Source organism: Pelophylax lessonae (assembly GCF_965119305.1).
Source record: "Pelophylax lessonae genome assembly, chromosome: 9".
NCBI lineage: Eukaryota > Metazoa > Chordata > Amphibia > Anura > Ranidae > Pelophylax > Pelophylax lessonae.
Window position 1 is genome coordinate 136,619,866 of NC_138776.1, and position 15,136 is coordinate 136,635,001.

The following is a 15,136-nucleotide window of genomic DNA, read 5'->3' on the forward strand; positions in this document are numbered from 1 at the left end:
TGGTAAATGGTTTGTCTCATCACTGTACCTGCCACATCTGCAGGAGAGCTTGTTTTTTCGAAAAACAACAGAAATATTGGCTTAATCACCAGGTGAAAATGAAAGAAAGAACGCCTAAAAAGAAAATGAATGCAGCCAAGACATCTACAAATTGGCAATATAATAAATGTTTGCTTTTGGGTTTAAATAACAGGGACAAAGCTCAATGTCCTATTTTCTTTGATTGTTCTCTAACTTTTCATACAAGATCTTATGAAGTTTTGAAATAAAGTGTATTTTCTTTTATGTAAATTACCTTGTTTGTCGGCCCATACCCCTAATGGCAATAGCAAAAACAGAAAAGAAAAAGATGGGACTTTCTAGGCCAGTTGGGAGGAGGAGGACCACAAACTACAACAATTTGTAAAAAATATATATGTTTATTAACACATAATAAAAAAACATGTACAAATGGGACATGTGGGAAGTCCCATATGAAGAACACAAATAAATTAAAAATACAGTGCAGAAATACATTTCCTGGCTGGGAATGCCGATACTTATAGTAGATGTTGAAGCGGGTCTCTAAAGAAACATGGTCTAGGGGTCCCAGCAAGCCAATGCGTTTCGCATAGGGCTTCGTCAGGGCCAGAGAGACCACACAAGACCAGTATTTCCCACTGCGTGTAGAAACAGGAATGGCAGGATAAACCATAGGATCACTATATCAAAATGGAAGGTCCAAGTATCATCTCCATTATCGAAATTTCTTATTTAAACACTCCTCAGAGATATATATATATATATCTCCTCAAAGTAGTTAGTTCTTTAGGTTAGGTTGTTGTGCTATTTACAGCAAAACAGGGTGGACGATGACTCACTTCAGTTAGAGCGGGCTGTAATGGCCTTATATAGAATACACATACGGGTTTTCTGTAATTACACATCTGATGGTGCCAGGAGAGACGACATAGTTTCCACTCAGTATAATCCAATAAAGGACTGAGGCAGGGGGCTTTCAAGCATGCTGTCCAGTAGTTAACATATCAAATATATGACTCCTGTCCTCATCGGTAGGGAGAGCCTCAGATTTTGTGATCCTCTGCGTGTGCCTGCCTGGCATATTTTCTTTTATATATTTTTTTATTGCCTCACATACTTACTATTGGTCTAGTTACCATATAGGCATCAAAAACATCCTCTCTCCCCGCCTTTCATATATACCCCGCCTGGTATATATATTAGTTTGGGATAGATGCCGCCAGTGAATAGTGTGAGTGGAATTGAGCAGTTTTCCAGACTTTCAACAATTTAATGCTCATTTCATGCAGAATAAAGAAAAAAATTCCAGATTGGGAATTTTTTACCTTGAACATTTCATTGCCACCATCATTTTCCTTTAGCACAGAACCTGTGCACTGACTTCATAGAGGACCCAGAATTGCAGCCCAAAAAAGATCTTTTTCAATGTATGTAAGAGCGTACAGTTTAATTAAGATCATAGATGTTTAAGTCAACTGATTTTTCTTTTTGCCCATAGTTTATAAGTGTGTTGTTGAAAAGGCAAGGTGTGGTCATTCTGGCTGCCTATGTTATAAATAATCTCATTTGGCTGAAAGTCCATTAGGGTTACAGAAAGAGCTCGTCAACAAGTAGAAAATTTTCCTGCAGGATTTCAAAATAATGGTTCAAAAAATATATAGCATATAGCACAGGAATTTGTTTAAACAGCGTTATCTTATAGAATAATTTAAACACTTGTGAACTTTGAGTCATAAATCACATGCATACTCCCAGTCTTACTAATCAGTGTTCTCTGGCACAACATAGATGCAGTCAGCACACCTTAAAGTGAATAGTCACTTGATAAAATTCCAGCTAGTAGATCTGGTGAGGGAAAATTAGTGTGTTTGCTCAATATCACTTTTCTTCTTGTTAGGGGATTGACGGATCCCAGTTCCCTGTTTAGCGTCCTGTATTTTCAGGACAGTGATTCTGTCATTGCATTCCTAAGCTGGGTAAAACAAAGCTATGAGACAGAGATGAGTAAACTGGTTAACAATTTCTTTGAATAATTAATTGTTCTGTTTAAACACAACTGAGATATTTCCTGGTCCAAGTTTCATATGACCAGTTCAGCATCCTGAACAGGTGACAAATCATCTGTTTCCTATTTCTTAGGAAGGTTGTTAAAGCGGAGTTCCACCCATTTTTAATAGGTTGGAATACATAGATCTTTGTAATCCCCTTTAAAATGGCTTTTACCAATGGAAACTTTTTTTTTTTTTTTTTGCTTGTAAATACCTTAATTTTGGCTTTATTCCCCCTCTCCTCACTTCCTGGTCCGATCGGCGATGACGTCATTCGGCGATCCGCAGTGTCTGCTGGGATGTATTCTACTTGCAGTAGCTGTATCTGTACTGAGCCGTGCCTGCCCCGCCTCCGCCCCGCCTCCTCTCATTGAATTGCATTGTATGAATGTATTAAGGCCGTTCTCTGCCCAGCCTCCGCCCCGCCTCCTCTCATTGAATTGCATTGTATGAATGTATTAAGGCTGTTCTCTGCCCAGCCTCCGCCCCGCCTCCTCTCAATACAACTCAATGAGAGGAGGCGGGGCGGAGGCTGGGCAGAGAACAGCCTTAATACATTCATACAATGCAATTCAATGAGAGGAGGCGGGGCGGAGGCGGGGCAGGCACGGCTCAGTACAGATACAGCTACTGCAAGTAGAATACATCCCAGCAGACACTGCGGATCGCCGAATGACGTCATCGCCGATCGGACCAGGAAGTGAGGAGAGGGGGAATAAAGCCAAAATTAAGGTATTTACTAGCAAAAAAAAAAAAAAAAAAGTTTCCATTGGTAAAAGCCATTTTAAAGGGGATTACAAAGATCTAAAGTTCCAAAAATGGGTGGAACTCCACTTTAAGTCATATAATTCATCAAAGCAAACCTGGTGCTAACTGGCATGTATTAAGGTTCAAGAAAATAAATAATGGACTTTTTAGGCACATAAGTAAAATTTTACAATTTATTGATCTACATTAAAGTGTAACTCTACTTTTGTTTAGAAAAAAAATATTCCCACCTGGGTGATCGATGTACATTACAAGGATTGTAACAAACTTTGTTGCAGATTCCTAGCTTTTGTTATTCTGAAGAAATCATTGTTTGTTCCTCTGTGCTGAGTGGGTCAAAGGGGAGTGGTTTCATAATTATCTATCAGCTGTGGAAGCTGCAAAGCACTAATGAGGAAATCTGCTGGGCATGCATCCCTTTAGACGTGCTCCTAATGGGAGTATCTCACTGAAAATGACATTTCTGTTGCAGGGGATGCCAGAAATCTCACTTGTATCTTAGGCAGACTTCTGGATAAATTGGTGAGCCAATCACACAAGCAGGAAATTATGTTTCTGGGGTGTGGTCAGTACACATTCTGTGTACAGAACACCTCCAGGTAGCCATATTGCATTACATTTTTAGAACATTAAAACAGCTGCAGATTGAAAAGGAAAGGTCATTTTTAATAACATTTAATTACAATATGATTTGTGTCGCAATTATATACACTATATCATTTTTTCTTTATTTGATATTTTTTTCCCCCACGAAAGTGGAGTTACCCTTTAAATTTATTTGTATACAGTACAATAGTAGAAATAGAAAAATTCTAAAAATATTTTTGGACACAATGTGGATACCCGAGAGGACAAAGTATCACAGACACTGTTTGTTGCAAACATAGAATATATCAACATATACCAATCCTCTATATTTTGGGGTACCACTTGTCCCCAAATGTTTTGCTCTACATGTTTTACGACATAATAGTCACTTCTTCGGGAGCTTTATTAAATCTATTTGAATAAAAACACACACTTATTGGAACATGTAATAAGTCAAGACATATTAATAAACAGATACATGCACCTATATACTGCTTTCCACATCCCGACCTTGAGACAACAGATCTTCCCCGGGAGGAAGTCTTCAAGGGGTACCGGTGGCCAATCTTATTAGGTCTGCGTACCAAGACCGGCAAGGCCAATCTGGAGCCACCAGAATATATATATCTGGCCCACAAACCTAGGGGAATATAATAGTGCAGGTTGGTAACTTATTAGCCCACTAATTCAATATAAAGTAGCTAGCTATATCTTAGTTATACTGGCATGTAACAGCTAAACTTATGGGGTTTTCTTCTCTCTAAACTAAGCAGTTACAACTCATTTTAGCAATCACACCAAAATAATAACGAAAAAAAAATGAGGTGATTGCCAGCATGTGGAACTAAAGCCTTGTTCATTTATGGATAGAATAGGCAAAGAGTTTTAACTGGGGAGATCTTACAACATTTCTTGTACCAACAAATGGCGACCACCCCAATCTATAACTAGCCTTTGCAGCAAGGAACACTTTTAAGCGGAAACTGGCATAAAAAAGGAACAAAAATTCTCAGCTCACTCATTAGCTAGCCTGCATTAAAACCAAATTGACCCTGTAACAGTTTACCTTAAAAACAAGGGGTTTAGTCGCACACATTTGCAAATATATACTCTATTACCGAAAGTGTTGGGACGCTTGACCTTAAATGCACATGAACTTTAATAGAATCCCAGTCTTAGTTTTTAGGGTTCAATATTGAGTTGTTTCACCCTTTGCAGCTATAACAGCTTAAACTCTTCTGGGAACAAGGTTTAGGAGTGTATCTATGGGAATGTTTGACCATTCTTCCAGAAGAGCATTTGTGAGGTCAGGCACTAATGTTGGACAAGAAGGCCTGGATTGCAGTCTCTGCTCTAATTCATCCCAAAGGTGTTCTTTCTGGTTGAGATCAGGACTCGGTGCAGGCCAGTTAAGTTTCTCCACCCCAAATTCACTTATCCATGTCTTTATGGACTGTGCTTTGTGCATTAGTCCAGATCATTTTGTGGGGTTGTTTTTCAGGGGTTGGGCCTATTACTGCGCAGGCGCATGATTGGAAGGTGCAAGCCAGCTGCACGGATCCCAGAAAAAGACAAATAGGAGTGCCTACAGCAACAATGGCCGCATTTATGAGCGTAAATATTGATTTAAAAGCAACAGAACTGACCACAGTAATAAAAATATCCTAATTATATTGTGCAAGTATAAAGAATCATGGAGTGTTTTTATGAAAAAAAATGCTTTGGAGACTGAAGCTGAACAGGAAGGTTTTTTAATGCAGAAGAGATATGCTCTGTCCACCCCTGTACATTGAGCTACGCATGCACAATGGCATGGAAATGGCACAATGCAGAAACATTACAGCTTGCACATGTATCCAATTAACTGATACATTACTGTACCCAGGGATTTTTTCTCAGAGAATAGGGGCAGGTACTCTTACCTTTTGAGTCACTTCTTGTCTCCACCCCCTATCCACCTCTGAGCACTATCCCTTGATCTCACCCCTACTCACCTTCCAGTACTGCCTCTTTTAGACAATTTAAAAATTTAGAACCATGTATTATTTTGTGATGCTAAGTATTTTGTATGGAATTTGGTAATGAAGAGCAGTAAAATACTTCCCCAGCAGCCAGCAACAATATATCCCTCCTAGCAACAATAAATCCCTCCCAGCAACAATTGATCCCCCCCACCCAGCATTAATAGACCCCCAGCACCCCTTGCTGTTACATACACTGAGGTCAATTCCATTACGGTTCCCGCATGACAAAATATGGTCGCATGACTCATTTGCATAAATTATTACATGCGGTAAAAAAAAATTATTGTGCAGTGTTTATTGTAAATATTGCATAAAAACTATTTGTTGGAAACAGCTGGTTGCTAAAGAAAGGGCCACAGCATCTTTAACAACGGATGACTAATCCCCGCTGACAGCTGAATGTAAAGAAAACATGACAGCAATTAAAAATTATGAAAAAAAAAAAAACCAGCGTGGGGTCCGTCTCAATGCATACCAAGCCCTTCAGGTCTGGTATTGATTTTAAGGTGAACCCCGCGTTAAATTAAAAAAAAAAAAAACAGCATGGGGTCCTCCCAAAATCTACACCAGACCCTTATCCGATCATGCAGCCCAGCGGGTAAGAAAAGAGAGGGGATGAGTAAGTGACCCCCCTGAACCATACCAGGCCACATGCCCTTAACATAGGGGGGTGCTTTGGGGCAGTAGATCCAACCTTAATCACAACACCCGCCGCACCACCAAACCCAGGAAAGGAGGAAAAAAAAAACCTCTTGCCCCAACGAAGGCTCCCTACCCTTAGCTATTTAGGAACTGCTAGACAGCAGAGCAGGCAGACAATGGGAGTCTTTGTTGGGGCCCAAGTTGTTTTTTTTTTTCTAGGTTTGGCGGTGCAGCGGGCATTGTGATTGATGATGGATCTACATTGGGGGGGGGGGGGATATTTTATTTTTATTTTTTAATAAAGGACCAGTAAAAAACTTGTGTTATGTTTTTACTTACTTTTTACACTTTTTTGATGAATGAGTAGGGGTACAATGTACCCCTTGCTCATTCAGATAGGGTGGGATCTGGGAGCCCCCTTGTCCAAGGGGGCTTTCGGATTCTGATAAGCCCCCTGCTCGCAGACCCCGTAACCCACGGCCACGGTTGTAGGAAAGAGGCCCTTGACCCAATCAACATAGGGACATGGTGCTTTAGGGTGGGCGGCATGCTAAGATAAGGGTCTGGTATGGATTTTGGGGGGGACCCCTTTTTTTTTTTTTATACATTTTAATTGCCGGCATGTTTTCTTTACATTCAGCTGTCAGTGGGGAACCTGTCACACAAGTGAAAATCTATAACATTTCTGTTTTGTTCCTCTCCCACATAAAAAGGTTTTGTAGGTAGATGAAGGGTGGGGTAGAGATGCTGGGCCAGCACAGATAGAAGTTAGACATCCCAGATGAGAAAAGAGCTGAAGCGTTTACAGAGGGAATGGATGTTCTAATGAATTGACACTTCTGGGAGTAATCATATTAAGTTAAAAGGCACATTGCAAATGAACCCTAAACAATAATGGAAAGTTAAAACACTGCAAGTAGGCACTTAGAATACTTGATTTGTCTAAGCTTTTAGCTGAAATATTGGTGACAGGGTCTCTTTAATGTTTTAATTGGTGGCTTACAACAGCTTAGGTATAGAGTAGGGAATATCTGATCCTCCTTGACAGCTACGCAGTTGCACTTTCACTAAAACAAATAAGATGTTGTTAAAAAGGATAAAGCAAAATAAAAAATAGACACTTGGAAATCTGTTCCATTGTGACACTTAGTCCTGTTTTTGATTTTTATCTTGCCAGGAAATTCAGTCTTGGATGATATGGGATATAACAGGAAGAAAAACAAATATTAGTTTAGGGTCTGCATTACTGGTTAGTGTGTTGGCTTCCTCTGGACAAAAACTGTTCCATGGACAAATAGAGGTCTCTGTGTACTGGAAGCTGCACCGATCCTTTGTATTTACAGCTGCATCCTTTTTGTTTTTTCCCTCCATGTGATCCAGTCTGACAAAATCCAAAACTGTATACACCCAACTGCAGCTAAAAAAGGTGACCTAATTTTTTTTTTGTGGAATATTACATTTATAGGCAATGAAAAGAAAATTGTAAAAACGTAAAAGGGTCAGTCAATCCAAAAGTGATATTTTACGTGTAAGAGCAGCCTGGTGGAGTGAGTCACCCCCCTTTTCTTGGGGTTTGGACTTAAAAAAAAAAAAACATTTATACTTAAATAGGTAAATGCAGCATTGATCCGATGCTGCAGCTGTCCCCCACTGGTTCTGCACTGAAAACTGAGCGATCAAACTCTGCTGACAGTCCTCTGCTCTGGGACTGTCAGGCACCCGCTCTCTGTTCTGTCCCTCCAGCGCTCACTGGAGCATTGGGGTGTGAAGGGGGCAGGAGCGGCTGGCTCAAGTTTTCAGCAGATCGCTTAGAGGCTGAGCCAGCTGCCAGTCTTGGTATCTGGGTGGACCCCAACTATATAGTTGGGGTCCTTTCAGAGCCTGGACCAGCTCTGTGACATCAGCCGACAGCAGGGTCTACCCCATTGTTGGCTGAAAACAGGTCACAGAAGTGCACTCCTGTGTAGGGTTGAGCGGACACCTAGATGTCCGTGTTCGACGGGTTCGGCCGAACTTTAAAAAAAAGTCCGGGTCCGTGTCCCGGACTTTTACCGAACTTTTCCCGGACACCGAACCCCATTGAAGTCAATGGGGACCCGAACTTTAAGGCACTAAAATGGCTCTAAAACACCAAAGGAAAGGGCTAGAGTGCTGCAAATGGCAGCAAAACGTAATTAAGAGCATGGCAAGTGCTCTGCAAACAAATGTGGATAGGGAAATAACTTAAAACAACAAAAAAAAACAGAAAAATAAAACAATGTTCTTCTTCATCTCTGAAGGACGAGGCCCATATGGAGTAGGAGGGAGGTTGAGGTGGTGGTGGATGTGGCAGTGACATAGGCATGCGCACAGGGTGTGCCGGGTGTGCCTGGGCACACCCTAATCACCTAGGGCACATAGCATTGCCAGTGAGGAGATGGGAAAGATCTCCCTCGGACCTGCTCTGCTCTATTTCTCTTTGCCTACAGGTACATGGCCCCGATACATTACTCTCCCTGCTGGCAAACACATGCATGTGTATTTCAACTTTGGGGTGCACACCTTAATGCAATAGGCTGCGCACACCTATGGGCGGTGTAGGTGGAAGCGGCGGTGGAGGAGGACCAGGGCCGGATTAAGAGCATCATGGGCTTGGTGCTGAGGATTTTGAAGGGCCTTAAGGGCCGTGCCTTGCCATGCACCCAGAGGAGGAAGGGTGCAGCCATGCATGCCTAATTCAACATGGGATGCTGTCTCTGAAGCCCATAAACACATCCATGCATCGGCAACTGTCCCTCCTTGTCCGGCCTTCGCGCTGTGTGGGGAGGTTCTGAGGGGGCTGCCTGGGGAAGCGAGCATAGAAGCCAGACTTCTGTGTTTACAAGTGACAGAAGAGCGGTAACAGTGAATATGGCCAACCCGGGGCCTATATAAAAGGTAGGGGCCTGGAGCTGCAGCTCCAATAGCCCCTACGTTAATCTGGCCCTGAGGAGGAGGACGAGGTAGCCAACACTGCTTCTTTTCACAAATTTTAAATGAGGGTACACCCCAAAAGAGTGAGAAAGAGCAAAAATGGAACAATGGGTGGGTAAGGTCGGTATCCATTGCTATTCTGCATAAGGTACGGAAAAGTCCCGTGGGATCCATGCCTGGTTCATTTTAATGAACGTGAGCTTGTCCACATTGTCTCTGGACAGGCGGCTGCGCTTGTCTGTTATAACGCCCCCAGCCGTGCTAAATACCCGTTCAGATAATACACTGGCTGCAGGGCACGCCAGCACCTCCAAGGCGTAAAGGGCAAGCTCAGGCCATGTGCCCAATTTGGAGACCCAGAAGTTGAAGGGGGCAGACCCCTCATTCACTACATGTAGGCGTGTGCACACATACTGCTCCACCATGTTGGTAAAATGCTGCCTCCTGCTAAGACGTTCCATCTGAGCTGCTGGTGCTGCTGTTTGTTGTGGCGTGCTGACAAAGCTTTTCCACATTTCGGCCATGCTAACCCTGCCTTCTGAGGTGCTGGCGGTGCCCTGGTTGCGTTGGCGACCTCCTCCTCTGCCTTGTGCTTCCACTGCAGCCCCGCTGTCAGATGGGAATGCCAGCAGCATGGCGTCTACCAGCGTGCGCTTGTACTCGCGCATCTTGTGATCGCGCTACAGTGAGTGAATTAAGGACGGTACGTTGTCCTTGTAACGGGGATCCAGCAGCGTGGCCACCCAGTAATCAGCACAAGTTAGAATGTGGGCAACTCGGCGGTCATTGTGGAGACACTGCAGCATGTAATCGCTCATGTGTGCCAGGATGCCCAGAGGCAACGAAAGGCTGTCCTCTGTGGGAGGTGTATAGTCCGTGTCCTCTGTATCCCCCCAGCCACGCACCAGTGATGGCCATGAGCTGGCCTGGGTGCCACCCTGCTGTGAACATGGTTCCATCTCCTCCTCCAGCTCCTCCAGCTCCTCCTCCTCCTCATCCTCCTCATCCTCCAGAACTGTGCCCCTGCTGGACAATTGTGTCCCTGGCGTTTGTGTGTGCAGGAACCCACCCTCGGAGCCCCTTGCGAATGACTGCCCTGAAAGCCTTTGAAATGTTACCTCTTCATCCTCCTCCTCCTCCTCCTCATCCTGTGCCACATCCTCTTCCATCATCGCCCAAATTGTTTTTTCAAGGAGGCATAGAAGTGGGATAGTTAAGCTGAGAACGGCGTCATTGCCACTGGCCATGTTGGTGGAGTACTCAAAACAGCGCAACAAGGCACACAGGTCTCGCATGGAGGCCCAGTTATTGGTGGTGAAGTGGTGCTGTTCCGCAGAGCGACTCACGCGTGCGTGCTGCAGCTGAAACTCCACTATGGCCTGCTGCTGCTCGCACAGTCTTTCCAGCATGTGCAAGGTGGAGTTCCACCTTGTGGGCACGTCACATATGAGGCGGTGAGCGGGAAGGCCGAAGTTACGCTGCAGCGCTGCCAGGCGAGCAGCAGCAGGGTGAGAACGCCGAAAGTGCGCACAAACGGCCCGCACTTTCTGCAGCAGCTCTGACATATCGGGGTAGTTTTTAAGCAACCTCTGCACCACCAAATTCAGCACATGCGCCAGGCAAGGGATGTGCGTCAAACCGGCTAGGCCCAGAGCTGCTATGAGATTTCGCCCGTTATCGCACACCACCAGGCCGGGCTTGAGGCTCGCTGGCAGCAACCACTCATTTGTCTGCTGTTCCATGCTCCTCCACAACTCCTGCGCGGTGTGTGGTTTGTCCCCCAAACAGGCAAGTTGTAAAACTGCCTGCTGTCGTTTACCCCTGGCCGTGCTGAAGTTGGTGGTGAAGGTGTTACGCTGTTCGGAGTAGGAGGCGGTAGAGGATGAGGAAGCGGAGTAGGAGGAGTTAGGAACAGGAGGCAAACTGAAGCGCCCTGCAATCCTCGGTGGTGGAAGGACATGCGCCAAATTGCTATCCGCCTCAGGCCCATCCGCCACTGCATTTACCCAGTGTGCCGTTAGGGAGATATAACGCCCCTGACCGTGCTTACTGGTCCACGTATCGGTAGTTAGGTGGACCTTGGCACAGATGGCGTTGCGCAGTGCACACCTGATTTTTTCCCCCACTTGGTTGTGCAAGGAAGGGATGGCTTGCCTGGAAAAGTAGTGGCGGCTGGGCACGACGTACTGTGGGACAGCCACCGACATAAGGTTTTTAAAACTGTGCGTCTCCACCAGACGGAATGACAGCATTTCAAAGGCCAATAATTTTGAAATGCTGGCATTCAGGGCCAGGGATCGCGGGTGGGTAGGGGGGTACTTCCTCTCAAGTGTTTGGGAGATGGAAAGCTGAACGCTTCCACGGGACATTGTGGAGATGGTTGTTGGTGACCCAGGTGGTGGTGTTGCTGACAGATCGTCTGTTTGCGGGGTGGCAGGTGCCGGTATCACTACAGATGTGGCTGGAGCGGCCGAGACTGCAGCAGAAGAGGAAGCAGGATGAGCCAGAGACGTTTCTTGGTTTTGAAGGTGTGTACTCCACTGCAGCTCGTGCTTTGCACTTAGATGCCTGATCATGCAGGTTGTGCTCAGGTTGAGAAGGTTTATGCCTCGCTTCAAGCTCTGATTGCACAGGGTGCAAACCACTCGTGTCCTGTCATCAGCACATTTTCTAAAGAACTTCCACGCTAGAGAACTCCTTTGATCTGACTTTGGTGCACTCGTTCCCTTGCTGCGTTGGGCAGTAGCGGGCGTAGTGTCTAGGGCACGGCCGCTCCGCTTCTGCACCCTGCTCCCTCTTCTGCTGTGCTGGTGGCTCTGTGCGACCACCGCCTCTTCCTCCAAACTACTCAGGTCACCTGCATGACGTTCATTCCATGTGGGGTCGAGGACCTCATCGTCCTCCACATCATCTTCCACCCAGTCTTCACCCCTGCCCTCCTTGTCGGTCTCCACAATGCTGAACGCCGCAGCAGTTGGCACCTGCGTTTCGTCATCATCGGAGACGTGCTGCGATGATCCTTGCATGTACTCATCTTGAGAAATAAGTGGTTGGGCATCGCTGCACTCAATCTCTTCCACTTCTGGGGCAGGGCTAGGTGGATGGCCCTGGGAAACCCTGCTGACAGAGTCATCAAAAAGAAGAAGAGACTGCTCTATGGCTTGGGGCTCAGACTGCTTGCCTGATTTGCAAGGGGGTGAGGTGAAAGACGGTTGGACATCGGCTGCAGGTGCCAACTGTGACCTTTCTGCAGTAGACTGGGTGGGAGACAATGTGAAGGAACTGGAGGCACTGTCAGCAGCAAACCAATCTACTATCGCCTCCACTTGTTCTGGCCTCATCACTTCTAGGGGCGTATGATGCCCTACCAAATACTGATGCAGGTTCTGTCGCCTACTCACACTTGAGGAAGGTGTTTCACTTGTGCGTGTAGCTGGCACAGATCGACCACGTCCTCTCCTTGCAACAGGAGCTCTACCAGCAGCACCACGACCCAGGCCACGGCCCTTATTTGACGGTCTCCTCATATTTCTGTAATTTAAGATCTTGCCCTAGAAAGGTTTTTATTGAATAACGGAATAGGAAATATGATCCAAAAAAGTGTATGTATCTCGCACGTACAAAACCACACTAGGCCCCAATTACTATTGTTTCTACCCCTAAAAGGATGGATGAGGAGTAGGAGGAGTATGGAACAGACAGCACCCTCAAATCTTCAGAAGTATGAGATGAACCTCAAAAACTTGGAAAGGTGGATCTCACACGTACCGACACAGACTATCCCGCAATTCAATTGATCCTCAAAGGTTTTTATTGAATAGCGGAATAGGAAATATGATCAAAAAAAGTGTATGTATCTCGCACGTACACCACCACACTAGGCCCCAATTACTATTGTTTGTACCCCTAAAAGGATGGTTGAGCAGTAGGAGGAGGAGTATGGAACAGGCAGCACCCTCAAATCTTCAGAAGTATGAGATGAACCCCAAAAACTTGGAAAGGTGGATCTCACACGTACCGACACAGACTATCACGCAATTTAATTGATCTCCAAAGGTTTTAATTGAATAGCGGAATAGAAAATATGATCAAAAAGAAAGTGTATGTATCTCACACGTACACCACCACACTAGGCCCCAATTACTATTGTTTGTACCCCTAAAAGGATGGTTGAGCAGTAGGAGGAGGAGTATGGAACAGGCAGCACCCTCAAATCTTCAGAAGTATGAGATGAACCCCAAAAACTTGGAAAGGTGGATCTCACACGTACCGACACAGACTACCACGCAATTTAATTGATCCCCAAAGGTTTTAATTGAATAGCGGAATAGAAAATATGATCAAAAAGAAAGTGTATGTATCTCACACGTACACCACCACACTAGGCCCCAATTACTATTGTTTGTACCCCTAAAAGGATGGTTGAGCAGTAGGAGGAGGAGTATGGAACAGGCAGCACCCTCAAATCTTCAGAAGTATGAGATGAACCCCAAAAACTTGGAAAGGTGGATCTCACACGTACCGACACAGACTATCACGCAATTTAATTGATCCCCAAAGGTTTTAATTGAATAGCGGAATAGAAAATATGATCAAAAAGAAAGTGTATGTATCTCACACGTACACCACCACACTAGGCCCCAATTACTATTGTTTGTACCCCTAAAAGGATGGTTGAGCAGTAGGAGGAGGAGTATGGAACAGGCAGCACCCTCAAATCTTCAGAAGTATGAGATGAACCCCAAAAACTTGGAAAGGTGGATCTCACACGTACCGACACAGACTATCACGCAATTTAATTGATCCCCAAAGGTTTTAATTGAATAGCGGAATAGAAAATATGATCAAAAAGAAAGTGTATGTATCTCACACGTACACCACCACACTAGGCCCCAATTACTATTGTTTGTACCCCTAAAAGGATGGTTGAGCAGTAGGAGGAGGAGTATGGAACAGGCAGCACCCTCAAATCTTCAGAAGTATGAGATTGTGTTCACTGTACCCCACAAAGATTGTGTTCACTGCACCCCACAAAGATTGTGTTCACTGCACATCAAAAAGGATTTTGTTCACTGCACCCCACAAAGATTGTGTTCACTGCACCCTAAAAGGATTTGGTTCACTGCACCCCAAAAAGATTGTGTTCACTGTACCCCCCAAAGATTGTGTTCACTGCACCCCACAAAGATTCTGTTCCCTGTACCCCACAAAGATTGTGTTCACTGCACCCCACAAAGGATTTTGTTCACTGCACCCCAAAAAGATTGTGTTCACTGCACCCCAAAAAGGATGTTGTTCACTGCACCCCAAAAAGGATTTTGTTCACTGCACCCCAAAAAGATTGTGTTCACTGCACCCCACAAAGGATTTTGTTCACTGCACCCCAAAAAGATTGTGTTCACTGTACCCCCCAAAGATTGTGTTCACTGCACCCCACAAAGGATTTTGTTCACTGCACCCCAAAAAGATTGTGTTCATTGTACCCCCCAAAGATTGTGTTCACTGCACCCCACAAAGATTCTGTTCCCTGTACCCCACAAAGATTGTGTTCACTGCACCCCACAAAGGATTTTGTTCACTGCACCCCAAAAAGATTGTGTTCACTGCACCCCCAAAAGGATGTTGTTCACTGCACCCCAAAAAGGATTTTGTTCACTGCACCCCAAAAAGATTGTGTTCACTGCACCCCACAAAGATTGTGTTCACTGCACCCCACAAAGGATTTTGTTCACTGCACCCCAAAAAGATTGTGTTCACTGTACCCCCCAAAGATTGTGTTCACTGCACCCCACAAAGGATTTTGTTCACTGCACCCCAAAAAGGTTGTGTTCATTGTACCCCCCAAAGATTGTGTTCACTGCACCCCACAAAGATTCTGTTCACTGTACCCCACAAAGATTGTGTTCACTGCACCCCACAAAGCATTTTGTTCACTGCACCCCAAAAAGATTGTGTTCACTGCACCCTAAAAAGGATGTTGTTCACTGCACCCCAAAAAGGATTTTGTTCACTGCACCCCAAAAAGATTGTGTTCACTGCACCCCACAAAGATTGTGTTCACTGCACCCCACAAAGGATTTTGTTCACTGCACC